We start from the raw sequence: 15,051 nt of genomic DNA on the forward strand, positions 1-15,051 counted from the left end.
CGCGGAGGCCGCTGTTCGGCCGGGGACAGCTCTGCCCGCCCCGCTGCCCGCCCGGCTTTGGTGGCCCCCACCGTCTGCTTCTCCCGGGGACCAACGTCTTGCCCTCGGCACGGCAGCAAGAGTGAGTGTCGCGGCCGGGCACCGCCGCCTCGGCGGGGCGGCCCCGGGAGGCGGGAGGGCGCGGGGGTACTTTTCCCCTGGGGGCGGACAGGCCCGCTGCCAGAGGCGGAGGGCGGAGGCAGGGAGGGGGGAGACGAAGTTGGGTCGGTCCCCGGGGGGAAGTTGGGCACCTCCAGGTGCCGGCACCACACGGAACAGGGACCGGGACCGCCCCGCGCCTCTCCCCGGTCCCAGTCCATCCATCGCGGGGGACGAGCGGGAGACACGAGGGACCTTTTCCTGCCGGGGACGCGTTTGCTCCGGCAGCCTCTCCCGGCTGCCCGGAACGCAACAGCTCGGCAGCAGGACGTGGGGCGGGCTGAGGCCCGACGGGACGGGGGAGAGCCGGGGCCGAGCGCTGCCGGGGGTTGAAGAGTTGCCCCCAAACCTCCCCGATCGCCGGACGGAGAGGCGCACCGGACAAAACGCCTAGATAAGGCCGAGCATCCCATGGTACCCAGGCTTTAGGCCGCGGGAGAAATCATGTGCTACCGGGGAAGTTCTTCCTCCCGGTGTAGCGGGGGATGCTGCGGGGCCTCGTTTCGCAGGGATGGGGGCACCAGGGTGCCCAGCTCCACTGCTCGGATTTACCGCCTAGGAGCATCAGCGGAGCCACTGCTGCCCCTGCCCTGATCCTCCACCGGCTTCTGGTGCTGGAGGATTTATTTTATTTTTCATTTGCTGTATATTTTTCCTTTGACCTCCCCCCTTTTTTTATTTTTGTTTTTCCCCTCCTTTTTTTTTTTTTTTTAGTATTTTATTTAATCCTTTTTTCCCCTATTTTTTCTTTCCCTTTATTTTTTTGCTTTCTTTGATTTTTTTGCTTTTGCGATTTTTTTTCTCCCATTCATTCTTCCCTTTTGCTGCCGCCCTTCGTGAAAATGCTTATTTCCTCGGGATTCGGTGTTTTGTTTTGTTTTTCCCGTATCTCCCTGGAAGTGAAAAGCGTTTTAGGCCTCAGCCTTAAGGAAACCGAATCATAGCAGTGCAGGTCGCCTCAGAGCCTGCATTTGGCCGGATCCCCTCGACGTACCTCCAGCCCCGATCCCCGGCCGGGTAGAGCCTCGCTCCACCGAGCAAGGAGGGTCTCGGACCGTCCCCGCCTGGGTCCCGGTCCCCGACGGCCGGAGAGAAAAAAAGAGCAGCCGGGGTCCAAGGGCCGCTGCTCTGCCTTTTCAGCGCCGGGGCTTGCTCAGAGACGGCTTTTAATTGGTAAACAAAGCAACTCGTTTCCTTCACGCCCGTCGGGAGCTGCCGCTTGTATACGAAGCCGGCGAAGCCCCGATTGTGGGATGAAAAAAAAAAAAAAGAAAAGGAAAGAAAGAAAGAAAGAAAAAACCCTCCCACAATTAATAGAAGATGCAGCTCGAGGCGGCGAGGCGCGGGGGGTTACTCCAGGTTGGCTAAAAATAACTTCTCCTAATTAAAGAAAGGTGACGTCAGACGTGCAGGACGTAGAAGAGGGGAAGGCAGCGGACTCATTACAGGGCGATCACGTTAAATAACTCAGGGGCGGCCCGGTGACCGGGCGGGCGCTGGGCAGCGGGGCTCTTCCCAGATGCGGCCGGCGGGACCGCCCGTCCTGCCCGGCGCCGGGGTCACCCGAGGAAGGAGTGGGCAGCGGGGGCCGTGCCGCCCGCAGGTAGGCGCGGAAGGTCCGCGGGCGTGGCGGGGCCGCCGGGCGGTGCAGCACCATGGCCAGAGCCGAGCCGGCACCGCCGCCCCTCCCCGTCCCGTCGAGCCACCCGCAGCCGCGGGGTGTTTTCTCACGTGGGTGCATGTGGGGGAAGGACGGTCCCACGGTCCCCACGGCTCCCGTGGGCTGCCCAGGTGAGGCAGGACGCGGGCGGCCTCTGGGCACTGCCCACTGCGGCTGCCGGAGCTCGGGAGCCCGGGCAGCCCTCGCCGATCTCTCCCAGGCTGCTCGCTGGTGCTTTGCGCTGTGCCAAGGAGACATTTTGTAAGTATCCTGCTATAATTGCGCAAAAAATCCCAAACCCAATCACGCCCCCCCCCCCCCCGAAAAAAACAAAAACAAAAACCACAGCTCGACGCCACAAGCCCCCCAAACCAAACGAGAACAATAAAAATAATCCAACGCCTAAAAGCCCCAAAAATACCCCAAGCGCAAAGTGCAATTTTCTGCCAGGTGCTGGGGCTTTGCTATCTCGGAGCGGATCGAGGCAGGGGCTCCGCAAAGCATTGTCGAAAAGTAACAGAGGGGAAAAAACATATTATATATATTCTTGTCAAGAAAATCACCTCCTTTGCCCAGCGGAGAGAGGGAACCTCGTTCCCAGACCCGAGCAGCCCGGCGGGGTGCGGTATCTCACCCGCAGCTTCCTCGTCCGAGCGGCACGGGGGCCCGGGGCCTCGGCCCGGCGGGCGGGCAGAGCTGCGGCTTGGTGGGTCTGGCGCTGCCTGCCTGGTCCCCTTGGCCGTTGCCGCAGGGACGGCGGGGCCGCATCACCGCCAGAACGGCCCTGGGAGCGGGGAAGGCTGCCGGCGGCACCCCACGCTGCTCCCCGCCACTGAGGCCCCGCAGTGAGTAAAGGAGCCTCCTCTCGTGGGTGGTAAACTGAGGCCGGGCCGTGGCCCAGGTGGGCCGCCCGTGTCCCTGTGTCCATCGGCAGCACCGTTCCCGCACCCCCGGGCTGACCCTCGAAGGCAGCGGGGCGGGCGGGCTCCTTTCCCGTCTCAGCCGGGGAGCACACGGGCAGTGGTCACCCTAACAGCAACAGCGATAAACCGGGAGAAAGTCCACGGCCAGAAAATTAAGGAGATCCGATTCATGGTAATTTATTTCCATCCCTCTCTCCGGAGCAGATTAAAATAAACCCCAGCCAAAGCCCTCCTGAGCGGCTACGGGAAGCAGGAGAGGCACCGAGGGGCTGTGGACGGAGCAAAGATTTCCCCCTACCCTCCACAGACCCGTCGGTGCGGCCGGGGTACCCCCGGGCCCGTTTCTCGTTGGACATGAGGCAGAAGGGAACCGGCGGTTACCGGGCGCCGGGCAGGGCGGCCGTGCCCGCCTGGGCGCCGGGAGCAGCGTCGGCTCACAGCGGAGCTGGCAGCGCTGATCCTTTAGCTTTTAGCATAATTGAGCTGGTAGCTTTTTTAAAAAATATTTTATCTATTTTTTAAAATTTATTTTAAAGGGGATGGTAGGGAGGGGGGAGACGAGGAGAGGAAGAAATAAATAATCCGATCCGAGCTCGCCGAGAGCCGGAGCCAGGGGGACTGCAGGCTGCGCTCAGCCGCGGCTGCTCCCGCCGCGATCGCTCGTTTCGTGGATTCCTCGTTTTGCAGCAGGTCACATTTTACCCTCGGCTCGGATTTAAAGGAAAGCGATGTTCGGAGCCGGCGAAGGATTACAATTCAAAAATTATTTTTTATTTTATTTTTTAAAATCAGAGTAGATCAGATAAGCAGCCCGGATAATATTATTTACCTCCTGGTATTTTGTTATTATTATTGCTGTTGTTATTATTTGTAAGTGCCTGATGCGTCCCTATAAGCATATCACGGGAAACAGCAGAATCTAGAGGGAAATAATTAACACGGGGGGGAAAGGAAGCAGAGAAGATCGGTGCGGGATCGCGGGTGCGTCCCCTACCCCCGCGTGCGTCTCGGGACGGGCGGGCCCCGCACCTGGCTGCGGAGAAAGGGACACTTCGGGCTGTCCCCGGGGACAGAGGTCGGACGGGGCAGAGGTTGCTGGGGGAGGATAAGGTGTGAGAGGGGTGCGCTGGATGGGGGGGCAGGAATCAGGAAAAGGCAGAAGGAAAGTGCTCGAGAAAAGAGAAGGAAAATGGACAGAAAGGGAAAAGGAGGGGAAAAAAGGAAAGGCCGGGGAAAGGGAGAGGGGAAAGGGGAAAGGGAGAGAGGGGAGTGCAGAGGACAGGGAAGCTAGTTGCAGGTGAGTCGTCCCGGGCCGGGCCGTGCCGGGGTGCAAACCCGCCTCTCCCCCCTCGCTGCCGGCCCAGCGGAGCTGCCGCGGGGGCACGGCGGGGCGGGAGGAGGCGGAGGGGGCGCAGAGCGACCCGCGGCGCAGCCCCGCCGGCACAAGCTCGGCTGGCGGAGAAAGGCCGGTGTCGCGGCCCCGCGGGGGAGCCGGTCCCGCCCTGTGCAGCGCCGGTCCTTGTCTGTCCCGGTCTGCCCCGTCCAGCCGCGGGGGCGCGGCTCGACCGGCCGCTCTCTGCCGGTGGGACCGGGGCTGGAAAGCGCGGGAAAGGGGGCGCTGATTTAAATGTGGGGTCGGGGATTGGCTGTGCGCGACGTGACGTCACTTCCCAAAGGGGGCGATTACCATGCGAGGGGAGTAGAAGTTGGGCAGCGGGGCGGGAGTGCGAGCGCCGCTCGCCCGGGCCGGTACCGCGGCGGGCTGGGCACGGCACGGCACGGCTCGGCGCAGCCCCGCACAGCCCTGCTCGGCTCGCTACAGGGCGGCTCGGCAAGGCCCAGCTCGGTACGACTCGATTCGGCTCTTCGCAGCCCTCCCGAGCCACCGCGGCAGCCCCGCAGCTGGCGGTGCCGCCTGCCTGCCGTGCGCCCGCGGCTCAGCCCCGACTCGCCCTCTCCGCCTCCTATTTATCTTTTTTCTCTGTTTTCTCTGTTTTCTTTGTTTTCCTTTTTTTTCTTTCTTTTTTTTTTTCTTTTTTTTTTCTTTTTTTTTTTTTTTTTTAATATTATTTATGTGTGTGTGGTTCCCGGTGGCAGCTCCCGACCGCCCTGCCCCGGCCGTGCCCACACCCTGGAGCGGACGGACGGACGGATGGCCGGCATCCCCGACGGAGGGATGTTTCTGTCTTTGGTTATCTAGCTGTATGAGTGTTGTGGAGCCATCATAAAGCTAGATAACCGAAAGTAGAAATGACTTCCAGACCTGCTCGCCCGGGGGAAGCGGCCGCACCAGGACCGGCGGTGCAGAGACGAGCCGACCGGCCGCCCTCGGGGCTCCAGGTAAGGGCTGCGGCTCCGCGCCCTCCCCGTCGGGCCGCTCCGGACAGCGGCAGCTCGGGGCTCCTCGACAGCAGGCGGGAGGGCCAGGGATAAGGAGGCGAGCCCTGCGCGAATGCTTTCATTGCCAAAGAAATTCGGGGTTTAATACTCGGTTAAACGCATCTCGAAATTCACTCCTAGGCTGTGGGGTGTCGCAGCTCCGGGAGGATGGAAGGAGTGGGCACTCTTTCCAAATAAATCCTCCCCCATCCCAGCCTGCGGGTCAGACCTCGAAAAAAAAAAACCCCAACAAAACGGCTTTTGGATGTTTTCCCTTTTCTCCTCTCTCCTTTACTCTCTCTTTATTTTTTCGGCTTTGGGTTTGATCCTGGCCTCCCTTTGGAAGGTCAAGTTGGTGATAATGTGATCACTTTTCTTGTGCGGTGGCTGTTGCTTTTGTCCGTAGCTGGAGGGGGGTCTCCGGGGAAGGGGATGCCCAAGGAAGGGGTCCTGCTGCTGGGAGCACCCCTCCGGCGTGCAGCCGCCTGGCCCTGGGGTTTCTTTGGGAGCCGAGGGCTTGGTGAGCACAAAGCCTCCCTCACCTCCGCGGCAAGCCTCAGAAGTTGAAACATAATATGTATTACAATGTCTAGCAAATAATTAAAAAAAAAAAAAAAAAGAAAGAAAGAAAAGAAAAGAAGCAATTGGCAAATCTGCATTCCGTTCCCATGGCGACACAAAGCACCGTGCTCTCCACCGAGCCTCCCCGGCACGTTTTCCCAGTTTTCCCAGCTGGCGTGGGACGAACGTCCCTGGCCGGGGCCGGGGTCCCCCGGACCTCCCGGTCACCCTGGGCAGGGCCGTCGCCCCCAACCCCTTGTCCGGCGCTGGCAGTTTGCATCCCACAGGGACGGTTCCCGTGCTGCTGTGAACCCACACTGGCTGTGACAGCTCCGGGGAGGCTGCCGAGTAGAAGCTTCCCATGTCTGGGGTCGCGAGTGGGCTGTTTGCTGGCTCCGTGCCCCCCGGGAGATGCTGCGGGAGATGGGGTGGGAAAGATGCTGCTGCGCTCCTACAGCTCGGAGAGGTGGAGTGTGGGTACCTTGCTCCATTATTGAGGCTGGGCATCCCTTGCCGAGGGGAGCACTGTGGGGCTGAGCCGCCTGTGTCCATTGGCATGCAGGGCCGGCGAGAAGTGGGAGCCCCTCACACCTCAGAGGCAGGTTTTCCACCTTCCCTAGCACGGGGTAATGGTGTCAGATGCCACGTAGGCCCGCAAAGCTAAATATGCCTGTGCACCCTTCCAGGGCCAGCAAAGCACCGCCATAACCACAGTAAGGAAAAAGGATCTCAGCCTGAAATTGGCTATACCGGGAGAAAGAAAAGTTCTGAGGAGCTGTTGTTATTATGTATTCTAATGAGAAGTTATTGGAGAAATTAAAAAGGGCAGAGAAAGACGAAGACGCCAGCACTAATTCCGCAGGAAGCCTCCCAGGGAAAAGGCTCTGTGAGTGTGAACGCTGAAAAGCATGAAGGCCTGGAATTAGACTATCATTTAGAAAGCGTTACTAATCCGAAGTTACAGCAGTAATTCCATGATTTGCTGGGTCCCACACGCAGCGCCAGAATTAAAGATACGGATTTTCTAGAAATGTAACTCAACTGTGGCACCGAGTCTCGGCAAGATCCGAATGAATCATTCATTCCAAAGGCAGTGAAAGACGTGTCGTTAAGAACCAACCTCCTCTCCAGCCCATCTGGAATATGTATGCTTGATGCAATCCCAGAAATTGTGGAAGGGATCGGAGGTGTGGAGGAGGGAATGTAGTCCTTCCCCTCCTTTATTATGTTGGCTATTTTTAAGAAATAATTTTCCAATTATTTCCACAATATTGTGAGTGGCACTCAGTTCTTCTCCTATTTATTTTCCCCCCGCCTTCTGTACGCTAGCATCGAGTCAGGTACAAACGGTTTCAGTGGAGATGCTTTAAAACTAGGCTGAACAAAGCAGGAGGGAACTGAGCAAGGTGCTTGATGAATGCATTTATTCCGGAGTAATGATTTGATGGGGGGATGGAGGAAAGAAACATTCAAATTCCTAATGAATATAATTCAGTAGGAATCATTTGACCAGTGTGTTAGAGAAAAATGTGTTTGGTGGGAGTGTTTCTGCACTGACAGAACCCAGGAGGTATTTCTGTCCCTGGCTTTTGTAATTGTAAAAGGCGAAAATATAAAAAGAGAACCTGAGGGGAAAAAAAAATTATATATATATTATATATATATGCACACATATGTACATACACACACGCATATAATAAATATTTTTTTGTGTGTGTGTATAAATACATATATATATATAATTTTATGAAATAAAATGGAAGCGTGGAAATCTGTGTCTACATGTGAACTCTTACAAAGGATCAATGCAAGTGTTTTCACCTTTTCTGAGATGATTTTTCAGGTAATTTTTCAGGGTATGGCCTGGGTTCACTTATCCCAGAGCAGCTTCCCCTAAAGGGAATTGAGACAGGGGCTGAGCAATTTGGCCTTTAGTTTCCAGGAAAGAGGAACCATGGTTGAATTTTTGCTGGTGCTTATATTCTTCATTTTCACCCCCGTTGTCAGTGTGAACCTGCAGGTATTTGGGGGAGATGTGGAAGCAGCCCCCTCCGTTAACAAGGGAGGTGGCAGTGAGGGATGTGGGACGGTGGCACGAGCATCGCCAGCCTGAGTGTGTGTGGGTAGGGGGCAAGGAGGCAGATAAAGCCCCCTGATAAATTGTTGCTTGTGAAATACCCACTGCATTTAGAAACTCCCTGCAGTCCTCCATCAGATCTTCGCTTTTTATGATTTTTTAATATTTTTTTTTAAGCACCACAGTGGAATGAGGGTCCCCAAGGGTCCATCTTTGGGCCAGAGATGGATTTTTGGTACACACAGGTCCCTTTGTGTCTTAACCCTCTGCCCTGTTTGTGTAGCTGTTGGCTTCCTCTGGGTCTTTTCCCCTGCACAGCCCAAACCCAGAAGGGAAGGTGCCTTTTTCGGCTATGCAGGGTGAAGAGCCCAGGTCCTGGTGTTCTTGGTCCTTGCTGGTGGGTTTCTTTTCTGGGTGGGACTCTCCCGACAGAGTGATGGCTTGCAGCATAGGCCAGACGTGGGTGAGGTTTCTTGAGCTGGGCCGTGATGTCTTTGTTCTTCAGGCAGAGCTGGGGATGGGCAGAGGGAGCCAGAAACAGAAGAATCGGCATGTGCAGTTGGGGGATAAATGGAAAATATCATTTGTGGGTTTCACCCTAGGGAAATCATGCCCTGGGACATCGCATGCTTCAACTCATTATTTCCCGTCTTTTCCTAAAACTTGGCTGCTGGGCAGTGGGTTTGGCTTGCGGCATGGGGTGAAAGGGTTTTGTACCAGGTATCCGGGGAAGCCAAACCTGCCTGGGTTCAGGAGTAGGTAGAGAAGGGGCTGTTCAGTCCCTGCATTTGAAGGAGCTGCCTTGGGAGCCAGGCCATGCGAGCCCTCCCGCTCGGTTATGGGTGAAATCCCATCAATGGGCATTTTTGCAGAATTGCCTGGCAGTGGCGGTTTCGACAGTTAAGGCCACGATCGGCCATTTCTTTTGTCTCTCTTGGCTCCCATTCCCTCCCTGCACCCTTGATGCAGGCAGACGGTGCCTCCCTTTACCTGCTGCTCTGCCCTGGCTTTGTCCCTGCCTCCAGAGAAAGAACAGAGCTCAGGGGCTTGGAGGGTCCGTCCCGCCTGTGGCTGCAGGTGGGGGTTGCTTGTGCATTGTGCCAGAAACACGCTTTTTGGTGTCTCGGTGGAGGGAAGGTGCTAATGTGGCATCTGTGCAGGCAATGGGAGTTTCTCCCAGCTGCGAGCACTGCGGTGCTGATGCCTGGCATGGCGTGGTGCATGCACACCCTTCGTGGCGTGGGTGCTGCTGGCGCTGCCGCATTGTGGCCCCTCAGTCTTCCTGAGCCTCCAGAAGTCCTCAGGGACCATGAGCGTAAGATGGCTGTGTGGCTGCCCAGCGCTGGCTTCTCCGCCATGTGATACTGGGAGTGGCCCTTTCCAGGTTGGGAATTTCAGTGTTTCATGCCCACGAGTCTGGTCACCTGGGGAAGGCGTTTGCCAAGAGCCCAACTGCAAAAACATCGTCTTGGGCTGCTCATCCTCCATCCCTCCGAGCACACATTTTCAGGACCAGAGCTTGTGCTGGTACGAGGCTGAGCCATCACGCTGCCTGCAGCTGGGCTCCCGACATCCTCGAAGAGTCAGAATGGGGCTCTGGCTTTCACGTTTTCAGGTGCCGTCTAATATTTATTCAGGGGCTCAGGTTTGGTTAGGAGCGTTTGCCTTGAAAGCTTAGGAGTGGGGGTACAAAAAAGAAAATGGGGGAGAGCAAAAGAACACAATCTCCGGCAGTTAGCTGTCTCTTGGAAACTCCGCTTGCTGTTCCTATAGAGGCTTTCTCTTTTCCTTCACCCTGGTCTGGCCTTAAGTACCACTTTAAGTGGGCTTTGCTCATTCACATCCAGGCTCCTTAGAGCAATTGAGCCCGCAGGGGTTTGAAAAGAAGGGACAGTCCTTCAATGGCAGGACCTTGGGCCAGGCTAATTGGTTTTGGTTCAAGGGGATACTGGATTTGTGAAAAGCCCAAAGACATCTTTCCCACGCCAAATCCTGGCTCTTCAGAGGGGGAAGTGAGGGGTGCCGGGTGGGGATGGGAGCTGAAAGAAAGATGATTTTAGTTGAGGAACCTTCGTAATGACCTGGATGCCCACCGGTCTCTGCAGGGATGGGTGCAGCGGGGGCTGTGCCCAGGGTGGCACGGCGGCAGGGGAACAGGGTCCCTTCTCCTCAGGGCAGGTTGATGACAGTGGCCGGCTCCCAGTGGCACGCTGGCAGTGGTGGCCTGGTTTCATTAAAACAAGGCTTTTTCTGTGCATGCCAGGCTCCCGTGGACATGCTGGGAGCAAAGGAAGAATGGGACCTGGGTCCAGAAACCAAATAGCTTCTGTGTGTTCACGTGTGCAGCCATGGGGGGAATTTTCTGAGGTCTCTTGCATCTCATTTTGATTTGGGAATTTATTTATTTTTAAACATTGACTCTCTCTGGCACAGTTCCAGCAGTCCCACGACCTTTACTCTCCCTAATCCATAAAAATCACTTAATTATTCGGCTGAAAATCAAGGCTTGGAAACAAAGCCAGCTTATGGGACCATCATTTCTTGATATATTTCCTGAGAGGACATATTTCTGGGCACCTTCAGAGCAGTGCGCGCAGCTTGTTGGATATGAGATATCAAGGCATTATTTATTGAGGAAGTCTTCACACTCCCTCATCTGTTATAATTAACTGATGACATTTTTTCTTAGGTTCAAAATATGGTGAAAAAGTATAATTAGCACGAAGCTGAGGCACTGCATTAAAATGTCTCCTATAGTTAATGTAGGATAGTCGTGCTATTTATTATAGGAGGAGCTGGCTCTGACCTCTGTGTTGCCTAACACTTTTTATTGTAAAGATTCTTGAACTTTTTTTTCTTTTTGGGCACCTCTGACACTCCTATTGTTTGCTGCGGGCCCTTGAAATTCGTCCGGGGGAAGCTCTTCGGCTTGAGAAATGCCTATTATTTGTCCCTTAAATTCCTTTCAGGTTTAACTGAATTATGAATTGTTCAGGATCACAATTTCCCTTCGGTTGCCTCTTGGAGGGGGTGGGGGGAAAAATTAAATTTATTGTTTCCCTGGCATAATAATAACAGACCACGAGCAGGGTGAAACCTTGGACTCCCACCACTGTATTGCAGAGCTCTGGACCAGCTGGAAAAGGCAGGAGGACAGTTACAGCCAATTCCATGACCCCGTTCCATGTCTGCCTCATATTCTTCCAGCATGGCCCCATCTCCTGGGAGAAAACTCCTTCGGGTCTTGGCACCATGAGGAAAAATTGTCAGGGGGTGTGAGCGCATTGGCCTGGGCACTGCCAGCCCCAGCGGTCCCCTTCCCCGCTGGCCCCGGGGAGAGCAGCCTTCTGCCGCTGCCAGATAACATTAGTCCTGTATTTCATAGTGGCAGAAATCCGTGCCGAGGCTTGGGGCTGGAAATCGCTCTGCCCGCACAGGACGAAGGCAGGGATGGGTGCGGGGTGGAGGGAGGGGAATTTGTTACACTTGCCTCCAATTGTTTTTTCTTTTTGCTTATATAAACAATCTATTATTTATTAGCTATAAATAATGCATTTTTTCTGTATGTTTAGAATGCACGTGATTTCTGTATATTAAAAATGTACATGGTTGAAGGCACCAAAGCGAGTGCTGGCAAGTCGAGGGGTACCCAGTTTCAGTTTGACCATAAGACGTTAATTCAGCCTCTCTCTGCCCTTACGAGGCTGTAACGACACGGTCACAGCCTATTTTTATCTCACTCTTTCCCTGGACAGGGTGGCTGCACAGCGAGATGGAATTAAGGTTGCACAGACAGCCATAAATTGGACACTTCCTAACTTTGAAGTGCTTGACCACACAATCTAAACGAGGGCTCTTCAGGGCAGTATTTCTGCATGTGGCATTAACTGCATTGGTCAGGGACAGCAAATACAGGGGTAGACAAGCTGTAGAGCAGAAAAGACCTATCGGACTATTGAAAGCGCTCATTTGAATAGATGGGAGAGTCAACAGAGCCTACACTTGATCTGAGCTAAATGGCCAAGAAGATGTCTCCAAGCTGAGAGGGGGAAGCCTTTGTTCTTTCAGCCCCAGCCTTGATGTTTTCTTTGCCTTTGGTTTCGCCTCGTTCACTCCAAGGGAGGTTTGGGCTCTTGCTCTTGAGGAACCTTCAGCTTACATCATGAATTTGTGTGCTTGTGAAAGCGAGGGTGTCCCTAGGAATGTGCACACACACACATATTCCTGTCATTGCCCCAGCAGATCTGTGCTGCCAGGTCACAGATACCTGCTGCTTGGCATCCTTGCCTTGCCTTGCACACTCCCGCTTCCAGTGTCACCAGCGGGAGCCGTTGCATGTGTTGGAGGGAGAGACCTTTGTGTATTACATAGGACATCTAATCTCTTTTTTTTTTTAACTGCTGGAAAAAATTACTTTGGGGGTGATTATATGCAATGCAGATTTATCTTTGCTTTCTTTGCTTGATTTTTTTTTTCTTTGTTTACTGCGGGGTTTCTCCATTATGCCTTGCAATAAGACATTCGGCTGTTTCTGGTTTCTAGCAGAGTGGACTCTGGTTGAGCAAATTTGGGGAAGCAAGCAGTCTTTTGTTTTCCTTTCCTGGGTATAATGCAGTCATGGATGCTTGCATGTACCCTGTGCTGATACTAAAGCATTTTCTTCCAGCCAACAATGTATTTGCCCTGGATTATAATTATTTTCCCTTGTGGTTTTGCTTTGTGGACTCCTGGAACCTGATACTTGCTTGGGGCTCTTCCTGCTCAGCACAGGTGTCTAAGTGTCCTGTGTTTGGGTTTCCATCGTGTGGGGATGGGCTTGTGTTTCACCAGCATCTTTTTCATAACTTTCCCCCTCTCTCCTGCATCTCAGTTCAGCAAAGGGCCTGTCTATCTGGATGCAGGCAATAAACGTCTGTTCTCACCCTGACTTCTGTTAATGAGATAGAGACAGGTAAGCATCACACATACCAACTTCCCTGCTCTCAGCAACATCAAGGAAACGATGACAAGCTATTAATGGAAAGTGATGGTCTGGGTGCTAATTAGTGCTTCCTTTTCAACTTTTACCTACATGTCTGCTGAGATGCCCATCCCAGCTTCTCCCCTCTCCTTGCATCCCTTTGTTTCCAGTGTGTTCCTTGTTCTCTGCGCACATCCCATGTCGAAGAGGCGTCTCTCTCTTTTTCTTTTATTTTTTTTTCTCCTACCAATCACTTTCTGTATCTCCTCATTCCCTTTTTTGTGCCCTTTTCCCCTGGGTAATTGCCACCTGCACCCTCATTCTCCTGTGGTTGCCCCCACCAAAGAATAAGCACAATATTGTAGCGGGATCTGAAAGATTGTGGATGGAGCACATGAAGTCAGTCAGGAGTTTCTCATCTTCATCACTGGGTAGCAATATTGACTTGTGGCACCAGTGCACGGGGTCAAATTTCCCCAGGGAGGTGGGGTCAAAGATCTGTCCCCTCTTCCCACAGGTAACGCTGTAGAGAGGCTCCCAGCAGCTCACAGGTCTTGGTCATGGAGCAATTAGTATTTAAAGCAGATCCTCTGGTGATGCCCAGAGACCAAGCAGGATGGGTCTCTGTGGTGTGAGCCTGCAGGAGATGACATGTCCTGCCTCTGAGAGCTTATGGTCTACACCCTAAATTATTTTGCTCTCCACCAGACCCTATTAATGGATGTTTTTCCTGATCCACCCCAATTTCTGCTGCTGTAGCAACATGACGCCCAGCTTGGTGCCCGGTCTTTCCCATTTCTTCTACTCTTGGCCCTGGTCTCTGCCCCTTCCCCAAGGACCCTAATTGTCCTCTCCTCACTTTTTTTGCACAGGCTGTGGGTTTCTTGCTGCCAGGCTCGTGTCCCAAGGAGCTTCCTAATCTGCCCGTCATTCCCAGTCACAGGCTCCACACACACACCATAGCTTTATGGGAAATGCTTGCAGGGCAGTGGGAAAGAGGCAGCCATGGTTTGCACATTAGCTAATTAATTTTCATGACTGAACGATGCTGCCTGGTCTCTTGTTTATACTCCTCGCCGCTCCCCTTCTCCCCCCTCCTCGCTGACACACACACAAGACGACACATCTCGTACGAACGTCAGCATCCTTCCACAGCCTTGAGACGCGAGCGGTTATTCTGTTGGCTTGTCAAACGCGGGTTTCCCTGCTTCATGGTACACAGGGGCCCCCTGTTTCACATTTGCTGTTTCTTATTAGACCCAGCGCGCCAGGGCCTTGTCTCTCCCCGCAAAGCAACGCGCTGCATCCCATCCATAAATCCAAGCCTGGAACAAAGCCTCCTCTACCCTGCCCCATATTTCTACCCAGCCTGCCCGCTTTCCCCGCGCTCTCTCTCTCCCCCTCTCCTGTGCTGAAGGTTTCCTAGTGCCAGGGAGATATGATAATTCTTGTGAAGAGAGCATGAAATGCCTCTGCTCTTTGTGTCTGTTTAATTCAATGAGAATCCCAGCCCCAGATGTCATGAATGGTGGGCTTTGTGCTGGCCCTTCCTAAGCCCTAACCGCCAGCCCTGCTCTCTGTCTTTCTTGTTTCCCACCACTGGATACTGATTAACAAACTAAATTATTTTTCCTCCCTAATGATGTTTTCCCACTTTGCCCACCAGGCTGGAAGAAGCCACGGGGAGGAAAGAGTTTGTGCAAAGGATGAGATAGCCAGGGAGAAAATTAAAGAGACAGTGTTGCTCTCTGGGCTCTGGCAACACAGGTCCGCTCAGCTTTATTTCCTTATTAGAGAACAGGGTCGTGTCTGGCTGTATTTTACGTGGCTGGGTGTATTTCAGTTGAGGGGACGGGCTTGAAAGCATCCGCACAAGGTATGCTCTGAAGCGTGCCAAGGTCCGTAACTCACTTGCAATTGTGTGTGCGAGTTTGCACAGTCCCAAATCTAAGGTCTCTTTTCCAGCCGTGGGTGACATTTGGTAATTACGTGACATCCGTCCATGCATATGGGAACCTCATTCTAATTGAGACAAATTCTCTTTTCCTTAATTAGACATGACTGGGAGTTCACGGAGTGGGATGCCTTGGGAAGGGCTGGGACGTCTTCACCTGAGCAAGGAGAGGTGAGTCCCTGGGAGTCTTGCTGAAGGATCGAGTCCAACTCGTGCATGGGAGACCAGCTCTTTTACCTGATCCCTCCCTCCTGTGGCCAAGTTTCCCAGCCAGGCTTTTGAAACGGGGCCAGTTGTTAGCTGCTGCTAGAGAAGGCAAGCAGCGATAATCCAGGGAGC

This window comes from Patagioenas fasciata, chromosome 12, assembly GCF_037038585.1.
Source record: "Patagioenas fasciata isolate bPatFas1 chromosome 12, bPatFas1.hap1, whole genome shotgun sequence".
NCBI classification, from domain to species: Eukaryota; Metazoa; Chordata; class Aves; order Columbiformes; family Columbidae; genus Patagioenas; species Patagioenas fasciata.